The following is a 17394-nucleotide window of genomic DNA, read 5'->3' on the forward strand; positions in this document are numbered from 1 at the left end:
GTGAAATAGCTCCATCTCGTAATTATAAATCTCATTTTTATGAATAGTGCACGTCTTGTTTCTAATTACATATTGGACATGAAATTTCTGTTTCCATTTCAAATACAAATTTTTAATTATCGATGTTTTATGAAAGACTGTTCATAAAAGTTGTTTAAATGAAGGAAATTTTTAAGGCAAAAATGAAAAAACAAATCTCATTATTTGGGCTATGTCCATCGTTTTATGCCACAGAAGTAGATAAGTATCGCAGAAAGATGAAAAACAATCATTTTCACAGCATCGAGCACTTCACACACACGGTGGATCTTTACATTTGCTACTGTACCATTACAAAATGAACCCTACAGAACCGATCTGGAGCCAAGCTGCGGGATTTGACCCGACAAGTAACAAGACTGTCAAGTTGCCAGACTTACTGGAAATAACGCACGCAGCTTCTTCACACGTCACTGCCGAACGCTGGCGGGATATAGGACGGCTCGTCATAAAAGAAGAGGAGAAAATGCTGCGCATGGTTGGCTTCGTGGATTCTGTTGTCGATAGGCTGGTTATCAATTTAGCAGGTGACACTACCAGAACTGAAATGTATTCTCGGATTCGGATAAGGAAGGAGCTAAGAGATTACCAGACAACTGCCTACATAATATCTTCAGTGGCTTCAATATTTAACTATACTGTGAAACACTTCAATACTCTTACGTTACACACAGCTTAGGCAGGAAAATTACCTTTCACCATTCTTGTTTTCCATTACAATATTACGTTAGCTAAAAACGATAACGTTGTGCAGTTTTCGTCTCGTCGTCTAGGGAGCATATTGTGGGAGATTTTCCGTGTATTGTTTCACTCTGCTTAAAATTCAAATGACATACGAAGCTGTATTGCTCCTCTGCTCGTCTCGTTTTACGTGTGACCTGCAGCTGTACCAGCTGGCCGGCCAGCGCTGTCCAAGTTAAATGCGCCGCTAAGGCTGTTGTCCCGTATTACCGGCCAGCCGATGTGCGCGTAAAGCACAGCACAACGTGCGCCCTTATTATCGTAGTTGGCAGTACTCGAGACAGCTTGGCTGCAGTCCCACGTGAGACGGGAATCCAACTAGGTCCCAGCAAACGCGGAAGAATACACAGTGCAATGTTTACATCGGGTTTATTCGTATGATGAACGGATTACAGTACAATACAGTATTAGCATTCCCTTCATGCATTCTGGAACTTCTGTTTGAAATATTTGAAATAAGCACATCTTTTTTTCTGAGCCAGAGTGTCATTGTTTGTCTTCATGTGTGTTTCAACATAAAACGTTAAATTGAATTCTCTTCGTCACTTCTCATTAAAAATAGTGTTTCAGTTTTATTTTACCTCTTCTCCCGCCTGCTTACTTGAAAGTGGAGTGAAGTCCTGTTGAATTACGTTATCTTCACTTTCATTTTGTTGTCCACTCTCGACATTGTCGTGACACCCTTTTTGAGTTCACTTACTCTAGATGACGTACTTTCTGTGAATAGGGCATCATCGACATATTGGTATATCCCTCAGATCCACTAAATTCCTCAACTGAACTTCACGCTCATGTCCCTGGAGGTTGTTTTCTTCGACACCATAGTTAGCCACTGAAGCTCAGTCATTAAAAATGATCCCTGCGTTCTTGAAACAGTTGTGACTAGCGGGTGTTACTGGTTTTAAGGCTGAAGAAATCCACAAAACTACTAACAGATATTTCAAGTTCATGTCCAGATTGAACACTGTCAATTCGAAACGAACTACGTCAACAATTTCATCCAGTAAAACACTTAGATATTTTGAGTAATTTTCTGATCGAGTGTTTGGGAACATGAAGCTGAATTTGGCGGCAAAAATAATTTCACATTTTTTAGTGCAGCATCGCAACGGGAAGTGGCATATCCATAAAAATCACCTCCTAATCCGTGTTTCCATTCTACTATCAAATGCCAGCAACCATCTGCCATTGTTGCTCTCGTCATCCAAGATGGTTTCCCAGCAAACCACTCCACAATGAAATTACTTAATTCAATACCCTTAAAACAACCAAGTTTAGCGGCCTCACCAGTAACTGAAGGCTTTTCAAATTTATCTATGATATTGACACACAATACAGCAGTTAGTCGATTTTCGATTTTTGGTTCGTGAATGTTTTCAACTTTCAGGGCCATTGTTTCACTAGGAAGAGCTCAAAGGCCCAGTCTCATTACAGTTACAGAAGTTTCCTGCTTCATAAACCTCACGAGTTCCTCTTACCCAAAACTTCCAGTCCAACACTATGTTTTCGTCCGCTGAGCTGTATCCACCACACACCGTTACACAAGAGATGTAATGGCTAGTCCTTAAATTGTCCGGTCAACCTACTGGCTTTGAAATCGTTAAGCCGCAACTTCTTGGAGATTCCGAGTACTTTCTCGCGCATCAGAGGTCCACCATGTGGCAAGTTATTGCTGCGAGCACGGCAGAACCATTGAGGTGTGAAATTGTCAACTTTTGAGCCCGGTGTGTTGGGAAAGGCGCGTTTACTAGTAAAGTTATCGTTTCCAGTCCACGATTTCGGAACGCCGTTTTTGTTTCTCAGAACGTCACTGATCTGTGTTTTCCTACAACAAACCTCGTAGCCATATCTCTACAGCGAGCTCTCCCTTTCCGCACGAATTATCCCTACCTCTTCGTTCAGCGTTAGCCGTGCCCGGTTTCTCGGCACCTCAGCCCAGCGGTACACGGACTCCCTGAGCTCTTCTGGCGGCCTTCCCCCACACGGAGCACTGGTCTAGCCGGCCGCCACCACACACGCCTTCCTCACTCAGAGAGGAGGAGGCGCAGCAGTGGCGGCGACATCAAAGCCGTAACGCGCCTTCTGAAGGCCTGCACTGCCGGCAGACTCGCGACCTCCGCCGTTCCCACGCCGTCCGCTATTTGGGAGTTTTAACTCTTGGTGGGAGAGAGGTTTGTCTCTCCGCCTCCGTTACTGAGAATGTTCGCTACTCCACACAAGGGCTAATGTCATTTGGCAGGGGAATTCTAGTTTATATTTATCTCAGCGAAGCGATGCAGTCCTACACTGAAGGGCCAAACAAATTTGTACGCCTGCCTAATATCGTGTAGGACCCCGCGAGCACGCAGAAGTGCCGCAACACGACGTGGCATGGACTCTACTCAGGTCTGAAGTAGTGCTCGAGGGAACTGACACCGTGAATCGTGCAGCTCTGTCCATAAATCCGTGACAGTACGAGGGGGTGGATATCTCTGAAAAACATGTTGCAAGGCATCCCAGATATGCTCAGTAGTGTTCATTTCTCGGCAGTTTGGTGGCTAGCAGAGTGTTTAAAGTCAGAATTGAGTTCCTGGAGGTACTCTGTAGCAACTCTGCACGTGTCGGGTGTCACATTGTCCTGCTGGAATTTCCCGTAGCAATGCACAGTGGACACGAAAGGCTGCAGGTGGTCAGAGAGGATGCTTAGGTACGTATCCAGACTTATCACTCCAACTGCACCCGGCCCACACCTTTACAGAGCCTCCACCAGCTTGAACAGTCCCCTGCTGACAGCCAGGATCCACGGGTTGCTGTCGTTTCCATACCCGTATACGTCCGACTAGGTAACGTGTTTCCAGTCATCCACAGTCTAGTGTCGGTGTTGACGGGCCAGGACAGGCGTACAGGGTTGCTCCCTGGGCTCCAAAAGCTCATTTCGATGACGTTTCGTCGAATGGTTCGCACGCTGACACTTGTTGCTGGCCCATCATTGAAATCTGGAGCAATTTGCGGTAGGGTTGCACTTTTGTCACGTTGAATGATTCTCTTCAGTCGCCATTGGTCCCGTTCCTACAGCATCTTTTTTTCCGACCGCAGCGATGTCTTACTGGATTCCTGATACTCACGGTACAATCGTGAAATTGTCGTACGCGAAGAACCCCACTTCAACGCTTCCTCGGAGATGCTGTGTTCCATCGCTCCTACGCCTATTGTAACATCACGTCCAGATTCACTCAAATCTCGATAACCTGCCACTGTAGCAGCAGTAACCCATCTAACAACTGCGCCCCACACTTGTCTTATCTAGCCATTGGCGACCACAGCGCCGTATTCTGCCTGTTTACGTATCTCTGCATTTGAATACGCACGCCTATACCAGTTTCCTTCGTATTTCAGTATCTACGCAAAGGTTTTCTTTTTGCCTAGTGTCCCTTTCTGGAAAACTGAAACAACCAGAGGTCGTACAGAGTTTCAGGGAGACCATAAGGGAACAATTGACAGGAATGGGGGAAAGAAATGCAGTAGAAAAAGAATGGGTAGCTTTGAGGAATGAAATAGGGAAGGCAGCAGAGGATCAAGTAGGTAAAAAGACGACGGCTAGTAGAAATCCTTGGGTAACAGAAGAGGTACTGAATTTAATTGATGAAGGGAGAAAATACAAAAATGCAGTAAGTGAAGCACGCCAAAAAGAATACAAACGTCTCAAAAATGATATCGACAAGAAGTGCAATATGGCTAAGCAGGGATGGCTGGAGGACAAATGTAAGAATGTAGAGGTTTATCTCACTAGGGGTAAGATAGATACTGCCTACAGGAAAATTAATGAGATCTTTGGAGAAAGGAGAACCACGCGCATGAATATCAAGAGCTTTGATGGAAACCCAGTTCTAAGCAAAGAAGGGAAATCAGAAAGGTGGAAGGAGTATATAGAGGGTCTATACAAGGGCGATGTACTTGAGGACAATATTATGGAAATGGAAGAGGATGTAGATGAAGATGAAATGGGAGATATGATACTGCGTGAAGATGTGGTCACTACAGCCTAGGCCAACGCACGGCAGCAACTGCTTCGTTGGCCGGAACTTGGTTATCGTGTGCGGGCGGCAAATCGCAGCCGACGAAGCGTTTTGCCTCGGCTGGAGTTCGGTCCGCTGGCGATAGCGTCGAAGCGTTGGCGGTCGGCTGGCGTTGGGACCCCACTGCTCTGCTCTGTTCATCGTAAGAACAGACCTGATGTAAGCAAACACACACGCGATGTTTTGGTCCAGAGACGTAGCACACGTGTTCTTACGCTTTTTGAAGTAGGTCCTACTTCCGTACTGCTTATCTTATTGCTAAGTTATGTTGAACGAAACTAAGATATTCTAACGAACTACCAGCCACTGACATTTTTCTTAAGGGCCTATGTACTTTATTCCAGATATCGTGTACAGTCACAGTGTCTGTACTGGTGTCCTCTGATGTCACACCTTTAATAAGCAGTACGAAAATGGCTGACGCTGCTTCCTGCTCTGCAGTGAAAAACGCGCGTGGAACACGGCTAAAAAGTGCCGAGAAATAGGTCGCTCTTAATGTTTTTCGTGAGAAAAAATTTGACGCAGTTGACATACAAATACACATTGAATGCATAGCGGATGGTTAGTTTGTTGCAGCTCATGGATCGCTCGTTCTAGTCCCGTATTGCTCATCCTCTTCTTCATCCAATTTGAAATACCTACATCTGGTAACTCTAAAATCCATCATTTTCATGAATAATGCACGTCTCCTTGCCTCTAATTACACACACCACGCACAATTCCTGTGTTCATTTCACATATATATTCTCAGTCGTCGATATTATGGAAGATCGTTAGTGAGGGCTGCTTAAATTAAGGAGACAAGTTGATTTTTAGGACAAAAATAAAAAATCAAATATTGTTCATGCCACAGATGTAGTCTCACACGAACCAGGTAACTGTATTAGAAACATGAGAAACCATTTTCACAGCATCGAGCATGTCATACAAATGCTGCTGCATTTTTACATTTACCACTGCACCGTTAGCACATGCAACGACGTATCAACCACCCGGGGTGGGGGTGGGGGTGGGGGGGGGGGGTAGCGGCAAGGAGGGGCAGTCACTCCCCTCCCACTTCCAAATAAGGGGAGGGGGGAGATACGGTTTCTTCCCATCCCCCCCCCCCCCCAAACTAATTGGCTTGAAGACTCATTTCATATACGGACAGAGCCAGGGCAGACAGGAAGATCATTCGCGATCCGGTATAAGGAACATGAAGATGCGTTCGGTTTAGGAAATTATGACAATCAGCTGTTGCGAACCATATATATGAAACAGGCCATCCTCTTAATAGCATAGAAGATAACGTAGAAATATTGCACGTAGAAAAGAAAGGGAGGAAACTTGATTTACTACAGGAATTCGAGATAGCTATCCATGAAAAGAAACAAAGCAATATTGTAAATGCACAAGATAATTTTAAAGAAATGATTTTTAGCGTGTTTTTAGAATTATTTTAGGGTAGGTATGCGACCTTAAACTTTTAGCATGTCGCTGACGGAGTTGCGAGAGGCTAACGATGGCAGACCAATGCAATAAGGAAATAAGGCGCCCAATAGCATAGCGTTACCGTCAAGCACACGGCTGTAACCACGCCACGACACCTACGCACGTCAGTCCACAACAGCTCCCGAGCCGGCACTGTGCGACAGCATACTTGATCAACAACTTCAACGTAAGACGAGGACCCACAGTCCAATATACTTTTAATTCTGCTTTACTCTATGGACTTGCCAACTATTTGTGATGGTATTTTGTCTTTTTAGTCCGTTTAATTTCATGACAGACTTTACAACCTGATGATGAGAGCACTGTCTCTTGAAACGAGTTGTTAAAATATATATATAAGAATCGCGGTTGAATACTAACAGTGATAACCAGTATAACGAGAACTGCTACCTCGACTCCATAATGGATTACATTTTAAAAAATGAATTAAATAAGCTGCGTCAAGAAATCTGAGCCGGCCGTTGCGACCGAGCGGTTCTAGGCGCTTGAGTCCGGAACCGCGCTGCTGCTACGGTCGCAGGTTCGAATCCTGCCTCGGCCATGAATGTGTTAGGTGTAAGTGGTACTAAGTTCTAGGGATTGATGACCTCAGATGTTCAGTCCCATAGTGCTCAGAGCCAATTCATCCAGGTTTTGTAACTATATTCTCCCACTTCTCAGACAGACCTTTATGGGAAGGGGGGGGGGGGGGGGTGGAGCTACGACGTACACGAAAGTTTTTACAAAAAGGTGTCATTATTTCCGATGCAGCGGAAATACTTTTGAGTTGAAGGGGGCACCAAATCTGAATCCAAACGGGAGAAAACCGTCGTTGGATCTACGTTGGGGTAATCAGAACTCTTGACCATCCGTATCAGCGGCAAACAGGTCAGGCCCAAGGATTCAAGCAGGAGAAAGCGAAGAAATGTTGCAGAAAAAATTAATAACGATTGGTGAATAAGCATTCCCTACCACTACAACGAAGCAAGCAGACGTAAAGATGTCGGTAACCAGTATGTAACGATATAAGAAATTCTTGCAGAAAGACGCAAACTATATACATGTAACAGTATCGAGAACTGTAATGGAATAATTCCTGTAAGTTGGAAGAAAATTAGTATTTGGACGCACGCGTTTGAGCCAGGTGTAGTATTGCATACAAATCCCTCCATAACCCATTGCAGCTGGTCATGAAATCAGGCATCATGACAGTACACACGGATCATCCATTTATTCCACGGGAAGATCTAGTCCACCGTTGTGGCAGGACCAGAAAAGTGAGACGTATGTTCAGAGATGTTACTATATAGCAGGCTGTCATGAAGCTCATGTCACGTGATCTCGCCGGCCGATGACAGCAGATATTCAGAGCGTAGGTCACGTGATGTAGTCAGCCAACAGCAACACCACTCAAGTAGCACGAACACACAAACAGGGAAAGTTAACAGTTTAAATTACTATACATAGTGTTGCTGCAAGAAAATCAAAGCTTTCACATATATTGATCTTTTTTGCGCGTGTTACACATTTATATGTATCACACAAATGTGCCAGAAATATTTTTAATAATGACAAATGTCCGATCTTCAAGGTTCGAAATTCTTCTAAATGGCTCGTCATCGAAGGGTTGGTTTTTAAATGAGAGTCAAAGGCTCTGTGATTTAATAAATTCATGGTACATTCTCGCACTTAGTTGAACTTACGTAAAAGGATATTTACTCTGAAAGTAACGCTTTTCAAACCATCATTCGCAATATTTTCCCGCGACCTGTTAGAAATAGGTTCGTTTCAGCAGTTGCCAGAGAGCGCAGATAACAGGAGAAACCGCGCTTGCGCAGCTACCATGATGTAGGAAGCCCTTTTATGTGCGTACGTGTAAAACACAGAAGGATCATACATTATGTCATCAAAGAAACAAGTCATCAGAGGATACTCCTAGAGCATCGGAATTTCGTGAACCATACTAAAATGTGCACATTTGAAGTGCATGCTTGAAATGCACATTCGTGTGTGCAGATTCCCAATGAAGCAGACCTCGACCAGATATTAAGCTTTGCGGTGTGGTTTTCGGGAGCACCAGTACTGTACTGTATCACATTTGGTTCATTATTATGACTTAATGCCGTACGTGCTAGGAGGGTGAAAACGTGCACCAGAAATGCAGCGAACAGTTGAAACTAGGCAGTACTGGGAATTAAACGTTTCGTTTCAAATACATCGACTGCCTCTGCGGAAAAGGTTAATAAAAGTAAAATTTCTTTTGCGAGCAGACAAAAGTAAGTTCATTGTAAAACTTTGAACATAGCTGCTAAGGTTCAGTGACCGTGTCAGAATTATATTACAACAAATAAGCCCTAGGTCACAAATATTAAGTCAAAATTGACCAGGTTTCGACGCTACTATGAGCGTCGTCTTCAGAATTAAACTAACTGTTCTAAAACATAATAGGTATATAAAACATTAATAAACGAAAGTGTGCACTGACTGGAAAGAGATGCAGTACTTGGAACTCACATTCTAAAAAATCTAAGCAGGAAAGGCGACGTCATGAGAAGTTGCAAATACGATAAGATGGCGAGCCGCTAAGGGCTGCTCGTACCTGAGTGAACACGGCTTGCAACCAGCAGGCACGATTTGGTCAGTATACGTTTCTTTCCGAAAAATATTGCAAGTGATATTGTCTTCTATTGCAACCGTCAAGTCTAACTAATGTAACTGGCGGTTTTCGTTTTCGAGTTCAATAGTGAAAGAATATTTTTCATGGAGGTCGATAAAAAGTTTAAAAATATGATCAGTGCTATCGGCGGGTCCGTTACAGATGACTAGAATATCATCAACGTATCTTGTGTAAGAAATGATACGTAGTGAACCGGCTGAGAAACGGTTAAACATCTTTTTTCCCAAGGAATTGACAAAGATGTGGGCAAGGATGCCGGCTAAAGGGTTGCCCATAGCGAGCCCATCAGACTGCTGCTACAGTTGTCCGTTGAATCCCAAGTAGTTGTACTTGACAACGGCATTAATGAGATTCATAAAATCGGTAATCTGTTCATCTGATAGATCTTTATTAAATTGACGTAAATTTTCTTCCACAATGATGAGCGTCTCATGTACTGGCACATTGGTATAAAGATTTTTAATATCTCAGGAAAAGACCTTGGTGTGTGAACTGCATACTAGGTTTTTAATATTTAGAACCAAAACGTAGCTGTTTGGAACAGAATAATTATTTTCGAAAGCGAAAGATTTTTCAAAGTTTCGTGCAGAAATCGGGCCAAATTGTGATATGCGCTATTCATGCTATTGGAAATTGGACGTATTGGGTGATTAGGTTTATGAATTTTGAAGTGGGACCGAAGTTTAGTGGTCTGAGGGTTCATATTAATGAGTAGTTTCTTTTGGAAAGGTTTTATAAGAAATTTTGCATTGTTAATGGCTGACCTCACTTCTTTCTGTAATTTAGGAGTCGGATCATCATGCAGCTACGATGTTGTTTCCACTGAAGAAATTTTCAGTTTTAGCAATATACTCAGAAATATAAGCAATGACTAGACAACAACCTTTATCGAATTTAGTTATTAAAGCATTTGCTGTTTTAAGATTATTATTAATGGAAGTTACTAAAATTCTGACGTTATGCGTAGCATTAGGCAAAGTAGATGTATTTTGCTCTAGCATGCGGGTTACATCACACGCAATTCTGGCTTGAGAAGCATTATCTATCTTCTCATAATGAGACCGATGTTTAAATCAACAAGCATATTTTCTCTCACATTTCTGTCTAAAAGGTTAGGCCTGATGTATTTTAGTCCTTTTCCTAACAGGACTTTTTCATTCTGAGTAAAGATGATGATGGTTTTATTTAAAATTCTTTCATGAAAGATGTGACTGCTTTTACGAAATGTATTCTGAGGGCGTTTTCGTCAGAAAGCAGACAAAAAAGGTTGCTAGGCTTCTTCTCGTGTTCCTGCATTATATCTATTTTACAAATCTCTAGATGTTTGTTAGTTTTGTCCATGTCGTCAATGTATGTTCATCTTGTAGCGCACGTCTTTATGAAAAACATAGACCATGTGTTCGAGGAAACGTAAGACATTATTTGGTCTGAAGTGTGCTAAATTGCAGTGCCACGCCTCTTCATAAAGCATTCTTCTACCGCACGTCACTGTATTTCGCTCTGTGGAATTGAAACGTGAATATTTTATAATGGATGCCACCAAACTATATTCAGGACAGTGGAAACTGAAATGTCCTCTGGTGCCTCTTCTGCTCCCAGTTTGACAGCCTGCCTCTCTTAAAAAAAAAATCTCGCAATTAACAGAGAATGGGATTATTTGAAATAGGGAGAACAAGAACTCTCCAGAAAATTTACACTCTTTATTCCCTATTAGTTAACAACTTGCTGTTTTGTGTGGCATAAAATTAAATATAGGATACATAAAACCAATAAAAACAAGAGGTAAGCAAGAAAGTATACATTTCTTCTAGCATTTTTTCTCTCTAAACTTTCTCCAGCTTCACATGGCGTGCTTTCCTTTCTGTGAAAGAATCTCTTGCCTCAAAGTTCATCAAACGTTTTGCTACATGAAAAATCGAAATGTCGTTAGCTTATACTGAAAAAGCTTTAAACACAAATAATACCCAAGACTGGTATGGCTTTTCGATCTGATTACGTCTATTTTTGTCATTGTCTGCTAGATAAAACAAAATAGGCCTTTCTAATGTTTTGGCACAAATGGCCATTTTTTAAAACACGAAAGAATATAATTTACGAAGTACCATTATCACACGTCTATTACGCCTACTACAAGCAAAAAGCTTCATTTTAGGAAACAGTTTCACATTTTATTTATACGCACCGGATTCTCAAGCACGAGATCGAAAAGTAGTATTACAAAGTTTTTATATAAATCTGGATTCGTCTTATTCTTCTAAAATTGTGTGATGTCCCCGTTTCTTCTCCTTCCACGTTCTAACAAACAATCTTGTCATCACCAATTCTGTAGCTATTCCTGCTATTCTCAAAATTTGTTCGCCGATTAACTCCACTAACCCTGCCAGAATCACAGGTTATTTATCCCGCGATTATTTTCCAGTTAGGCGTTTTACGTTTTCCGCGTTACTTCGAGAATAGAACTTAGGCGGCTGCTAGCCGGGAACTGTACTACTGGTCCTTACTATTGTAGCGATCTGGCCAAAAAATTTCTGTCCAAATTTCATTTTCATGGATCCACCTAGAAGATAATACGTAATATTTGTTATTCCTATCAGTCGTTTATTTCCATTCTGGTACTCTGAATCTATGGATTTCGCTAGTAATTGTAACAACGCTGATCTTTCGCAAACCCAATTAACCACATAATCAGACAGCGATTGGCATTCATTCGTTCCGCTTTACTCCGTTCAGCTCGTATAGCCCCATCCCCTGTTGTCTGCGGAAAGTTTATTTCTAGATGCGACGAGGATTCTCCTGGCAGACACATCACGTACACTACGCACACATTCAAAAATCAACTTATGACTCATTCATAAACCCATTTAAAATGTGTTCAAAAATGTTGCAAGACCAACAGGGACGCGTTTGAAAATCATATGAGTAATCTTAGAGACCAACGAGAGCTGGATGCTAGGCGTTTTGTGAAGTTTTTCTTGCTCAAGAGTATGAATTTGGCGCCCCCTTTTCCCGGTAGCATCTAGCTGATTGCTGCGACTGCCTGCACAGCCAACAGCCACATTCCTGTAGCCAGAAGCGGGAGAATCTACTACTCGAACCCGACTGAACTGCAACACACAGAAACACCATGTATCCAAAAAATTGTCTTCGGAACGAAATTTTAGAAAGGATTCGTTCGAAATTCTTGATCTCCATCTGAAAAAATGATCGAAGGGCAACCAAGAGGATTTAAAGAGACTATCCCATCTTTAAGCGGTGGTTATTACGTTCTCCCAAATACGTCCTCCGTCTACAAGACGTTTGGAAGAATTGCTTTGAGTAAATACAACAGACTTCAACCTGGACAGGTTTTCTGCACAGCTCGAAATGATGTGAACCATTACGACTGGTATACAACCATGTAACGTACCCTATACTGAAAGAAAACTTACCGCTGAACCAGTTAGGGTTAAAGAACTCCTCCAGGAAGTTATTTGCCTCATCATTCTGGTTCTGCCCGTCACCATCCTCAGAGGTCATTCGGCGCTTTGATACGATTTAAAACTTGCCTCAGATGAACGCTGACTCAATCCAGTCACCCCTTTACTCCTCTTCCATATTCATCAAGACACGACTGGAATAATTAATCTTATCTATTTCATGAAAAAATTTGTTTCCCGAACCGTAGAAAGGAAAACTACATTTGCAAATTTTACCTACAAATTTTTAGTCTAAATAAAAACAAAATAAATGTCCATTTCAAAATACGTTTTTCTTCTTCCATTATGATGTGATGCACGGTGTTTATAAAATAATAATAATAAAAGGTTTCTCTACCCGATTGTTATCCATAATCTACAGTAAATAGGTATTCCTTTTCGTAAATGGTCTAAAGAAAGTAGGACCAAGGTCTTTTTAATTTTTAAAAATTAAAGCAACGAGACAATTTTACAGAGGACGAACCTTAAAACTGGGTCCATATTATTTAACGAGTTGTTTCTGTAGAACAGCGGTGAGTACCTAACACCTTCCCACACGGTCGGTATTTATGTTTTCTTAACGGTTTTGCAAAAAGACGAAATCAGCAAATGGGTTTCCATGAACCCCCTCCCCCTGCCCAAAGAAATGGTAAGTCACTGAACGGGTCGTTCTATTAAACAGCCTTGACGCCACATCAAGTCTTCTCTTCCGCGGTTTCCTTTACTTATTTATTTATTTATTTTTTTTGTCTTCACAACACAGGACCACGTAAGCAGAACCGTTGTTCCAGCTCCACGTACTGGAAACCCTGTCTTATGCTCGTATCGCGTGCCTGGAGTGCATGGAAGCGAAGGTGGTTTTCGTTTTCCAGTATCTATGTCCATTAAAACGTACCACGAACTTAATTTCGTAGAGTACAATTTAATAAGCAATTACTCCGAAAGAAGCCACCTAAACCTCGCGAAAATTGAATATAATCTGGCTTCTGTTCCGGCTGCTGTTTTCGGCCAATCACAGCACAGGACAACTGTTGCCACGAGAAGAGGCACTGACGTCACACTATTTGTTAATGACGGGGAAATTCTCCGTACAACTTCGTGTGCGTTATGTGGGCAACAATGAAATTTCCATCCCGACGACAAATTTATTACCGTCTATTCATCTACATACTGATCAGTGAACGTTCTCATCTAAATTCTGGCCTCCATATAACACTACACATTTGCAGTCGAAGATCCTACGGTCAGAAACATGTAAGGAACGACTAGTAAAGATATTGTTCTCCGGCTTGGACAGAAAACACATTAAAGTGCACATGATTATTGATGCACGAATTTCGTGAAACAAAACGTACCAGCAGTACTCTACAAGGTGTGTCTACACTAGCAATTCAGAAATGTGGTACCTGTTAGTACCACTACCCATCTAGTTTGACCAATCACCAGAACGCCGGAAAGTCACTCCCAAAACGCAGTATGCGTGAAATACCTATAACAACAAAACCTAATTTAGTCCCCTTACAAGACATTCACATGCTTTGCCAAGTAAAGCTTCCCTTTCAGTCTAAGGTACTTAAAAGTTTCAGCACACTGTGCCTTTCAAGCAAGAATGTAGGAGGAAAATAAATGTGGTCTGTCTGTGCACGCAGGACGTCCCGTGAAATTACGACACAGGTCAAAGTAAATATCTGACATCGGCAGGGCACTCATGGGAGAATTCTTTTATCGTTCTAACGTTTGCTGAAGTTACCTTGCATTTTAGGTTTTAATTTGGAAGGTATGATACACAGGGTGAGTCAGGAGGAAACGTACATGTTTTGACGGGTGATGGCATTAGTTATTCTGAACAAAAAACTTGATGTAGATATATGGCCTATTCATAATGGTTTCCGAGATAGAACACTTAAGGCACATTTCTATTTACGTTCTGTATTATTGTCTTTTTAGAATGTACCACATTTACACAGATGAAGTTGGGACGAGTTTTTTGGTACAGGACGCTTTCGGTCTATCAGGTGGGAAAACTGCCTCAAACTGGCCTACAAAAAGCTACAGCGCACGCGCCAGGTTTTCAATATTCTCGCGATGTCTCCGCGCAAATTGTTAGTCATAGACAAAAAATAAATAGGACCTTTTTGTAGCAAATTAAATTTAGTTTAATCGTGTACTAAGACACGTTCTCCTTGGAATACGAGGTGTTATTAAGAAGAACGTACAGAAGTAATAACAAACATACCCGCTCGGAAACCATTCGCAATATGGCAAACGTCCACATAAAGTTCTTTGTTCAGTATCACTTATACTACCGCACATGAAAGCATGTACCTTTCCTCCTGACTCCCCCTGTATATGGCAAAGTGCCTTAATTACAGTGCAAATGTGGACATCAGGCGATGCTGCATAGCAATCCGTTGCCCATTCACATCCAATGGATTACCCGTCTCCAACCATACCGTCTTATTCCAACCTAACCTAGAACACCCGTGCTACTGACCTATCAGCGTAACCAGGGTTTCAGGGACGTAGTGAGGAGGTTATATCACTCCTTGTACCTGGACGTTTGTCTACTGTTCGCATTCCTATTTTTTCGTTTACTTCAACAAAAGACGTTGAAATTACTCTTTGCGTATTAGTATCAAGAGATACGCTTGCTGTGATATAAACTGCACTGCTTGCTCTACGTAATAATACGCTTTACATTGTAGGCAACTACAGATATAAGAATGTATTCTAGTTAAAACCGCAGCAGCAGTTGATTAATTCTTTACTTAACCTAATGAAGTGTTACTCAACTCCTGTGGTTTTATGTAACAAGAATATATATGTGAAGCCTCAGTTTCTACCAAGCGACAATTGTGTCGTAAATACATTTAAAAAACTTTGGACGATAAATTTATCTCGCGACGAAGTAAATGTACACGAACCTCGTGTATCACCGACCGCAAAGACGGCGTAAAATTTTATAGTAAATATTAAATTTACTCTTCGTATCAAGGAGTAAACTTCTTAAATGTAAACTTCTACGCAATTAATACGGGAGAATAACGCTCCTTGATTATTGTTGTAATAGGTAGAAGACATACTGTACCACGTAAGTTAGATGTTGCTAATACTGTACGTTAAAGTTTAAATGTGCGTTATTTCGATGTACAGTGAGCCATCATGTTCCTCGCATCGAATTAATTTTTCTTAAGACGTTTACAGCTCCATAATTTTAGCGGCCTCTGCTTAGACGCCATTACGCGTCGCCCTATAATGCGAAATAATGCGGAAGCTCAGATAGCCCGCTTTAACATTTAACAAATTTTTTCACAGCAGTCAGCTGCAGACGAGAGCAATACTAGTTTTGAGATTTTACTTTCCAGCTTACGCCGAGAGCCAGGATTTGACTACCACAGCCTGAACATGTTGCGTGGGTCCAGAATGATTTCAATATTTGAGTCCATGCTCTTAAAGTACAAATACGCCGAAGCTAATAATGCATTCAACAAGTTTTGCATCTTGGGCCACAGAATTACACTCGCGCGTCTATTTGAAGACTCCGAACTAATGAGAAAAATAGAATTAAATAAATATACTACTCCGGAAGAGACACTTCACAACCTTCTGTGTCGATCAGTCCACGAGCGAACTGCCAGTTTGGTGAGTCCAACGGACATACTGTGAACCAGAAGTTCGCCTGTGCACTGCTCCATCACGAATATGGATAATAGTTTACTGCAGTAACATCTGTAATCGTCACACCACGTATTTCTATATCGTTCTGACCAATGATTAAGACTTTTCAGAAAATACATTGAGGACGACTGGTTTTAGCAAAAAAATGTTTCAGTTTAGGCGCTTAATGTACGGTATTGTTTTCCTCATTCAAATACTTACATTGTTAGAAAAAGGATTGCAGTTTGGTAAGAATAAGCCAGTCAGTCTGAAGATATACGATTATAAGCCTACGTGTATGCAGTACTAAACCCATAACGGCAAACATTTTGAGGTCAACGTAAGAATTCATTGATTTCTGCAATTACACAAATACAATAGAGACGAAATGGGGCACAACCTTATCTAACTGACTACCCAAGAGGCGGAATTGTCGCCGAAAACATTACTCCACAAAAGTAAAAATATCAACTTGCTGTTTGCAAATACAAGACAGGGAGAAACAAGCTCCATTCCGTTACGTTATTCCCCACCTACAAGCAGGGTAGTTCTTTTATACATCAGACGTAACGAGTACAACGCAATATTTCGTGAAAACAATTCAAGAAAATGGCGCGAAAACGACAAAAATATCTAGTCCGTGACTGTGCTTTTCATTCTTGCCTATAGTCAGTGTAACAGCAGATTTAACTGGAATTTCGATAGCGCTTAAAAATACCAAGATTTTTAATACGTAATTCGCTAGCATTTTGAGAACATAGTAACCTTCATAGTTTGCTTTATACGCAATAGCCTCGATGGAGAACACAGAAACCGCACAACTACCACGGCCTTTCAAAAACAAACGTAAATAATTCAACATAGCGGGAACGAATGGAAATGGTCACCTTTACCTTATTAACGGAGAAGTAGATATCAACTCGGAAGCTGCAGCACAAAATGCGGACGCACGTCTTCACACTGGAAACAGCTCGCTACAAATGCGGCAGATAACAGAAGGCGCAGGGACTGCCACGCTGCCAGTGCTGCCAACTGCTGAGAGGGCGGCATGTACCAACTGCAGCCAACCTCTCACAGGGGGCTGTGGTCTGCACACGCAGCACTGGCTCTGGAATTTCTGTAACAATGAGACGCTAAAAAGAATAAACAGAGTAATACGTCTCCATTGTGTCACACAACCATGAAGTACATTATAATGGCGATAGGACTTTTAATAGCTTTTCGTATAAAATTATAAATATAGAACAGAAAAGAAATGTGAAGTGTAAAAATATTTTTTGTCTGTCATCCCGTTCTGGGA

At 41.7% G+C, this 17394-nt stretch overlaps 1 protein-coding gene across 1 annotated transcript in view; it reads right to left on the reverse strand.

Annotated features, from left to right (window-relative positions):
* The window catches only part of LOC124553953 (protein maternal effect lethal 26-like), an 81497-nt gene extending 64418 nt beyond the window's left edge, over positions 1-17079 (reverse strand). Inside the window, exon 1 of the mRNA XM_047127967.1 lies at positions 16988-17079. The gene's annotated coding sequence lies outside the window, so the exon portion shown is untranslated. The remainder of the gene's footprint in view (positions 1-16987) is intronic.
* Between the last annotated feature and the right edge of the window lie 315 nt (positions 17080-17394).

The sequence above is a fragment of the Schistocerca americana genome, chromosome 11 (assembly GCF_021461395.2).
Source record: "Schistocerca americana isolate TAMUIC-IGC-003095 chromosome 11, iqSchAmer2.1, whole genome shotgun sequence".
Lineage (NCBI taxonomy): Eukaryota > Metazoa > Arthropoda > Insecta > Orthoptera > Acrididae > Schistocerca > Schistocerca americana.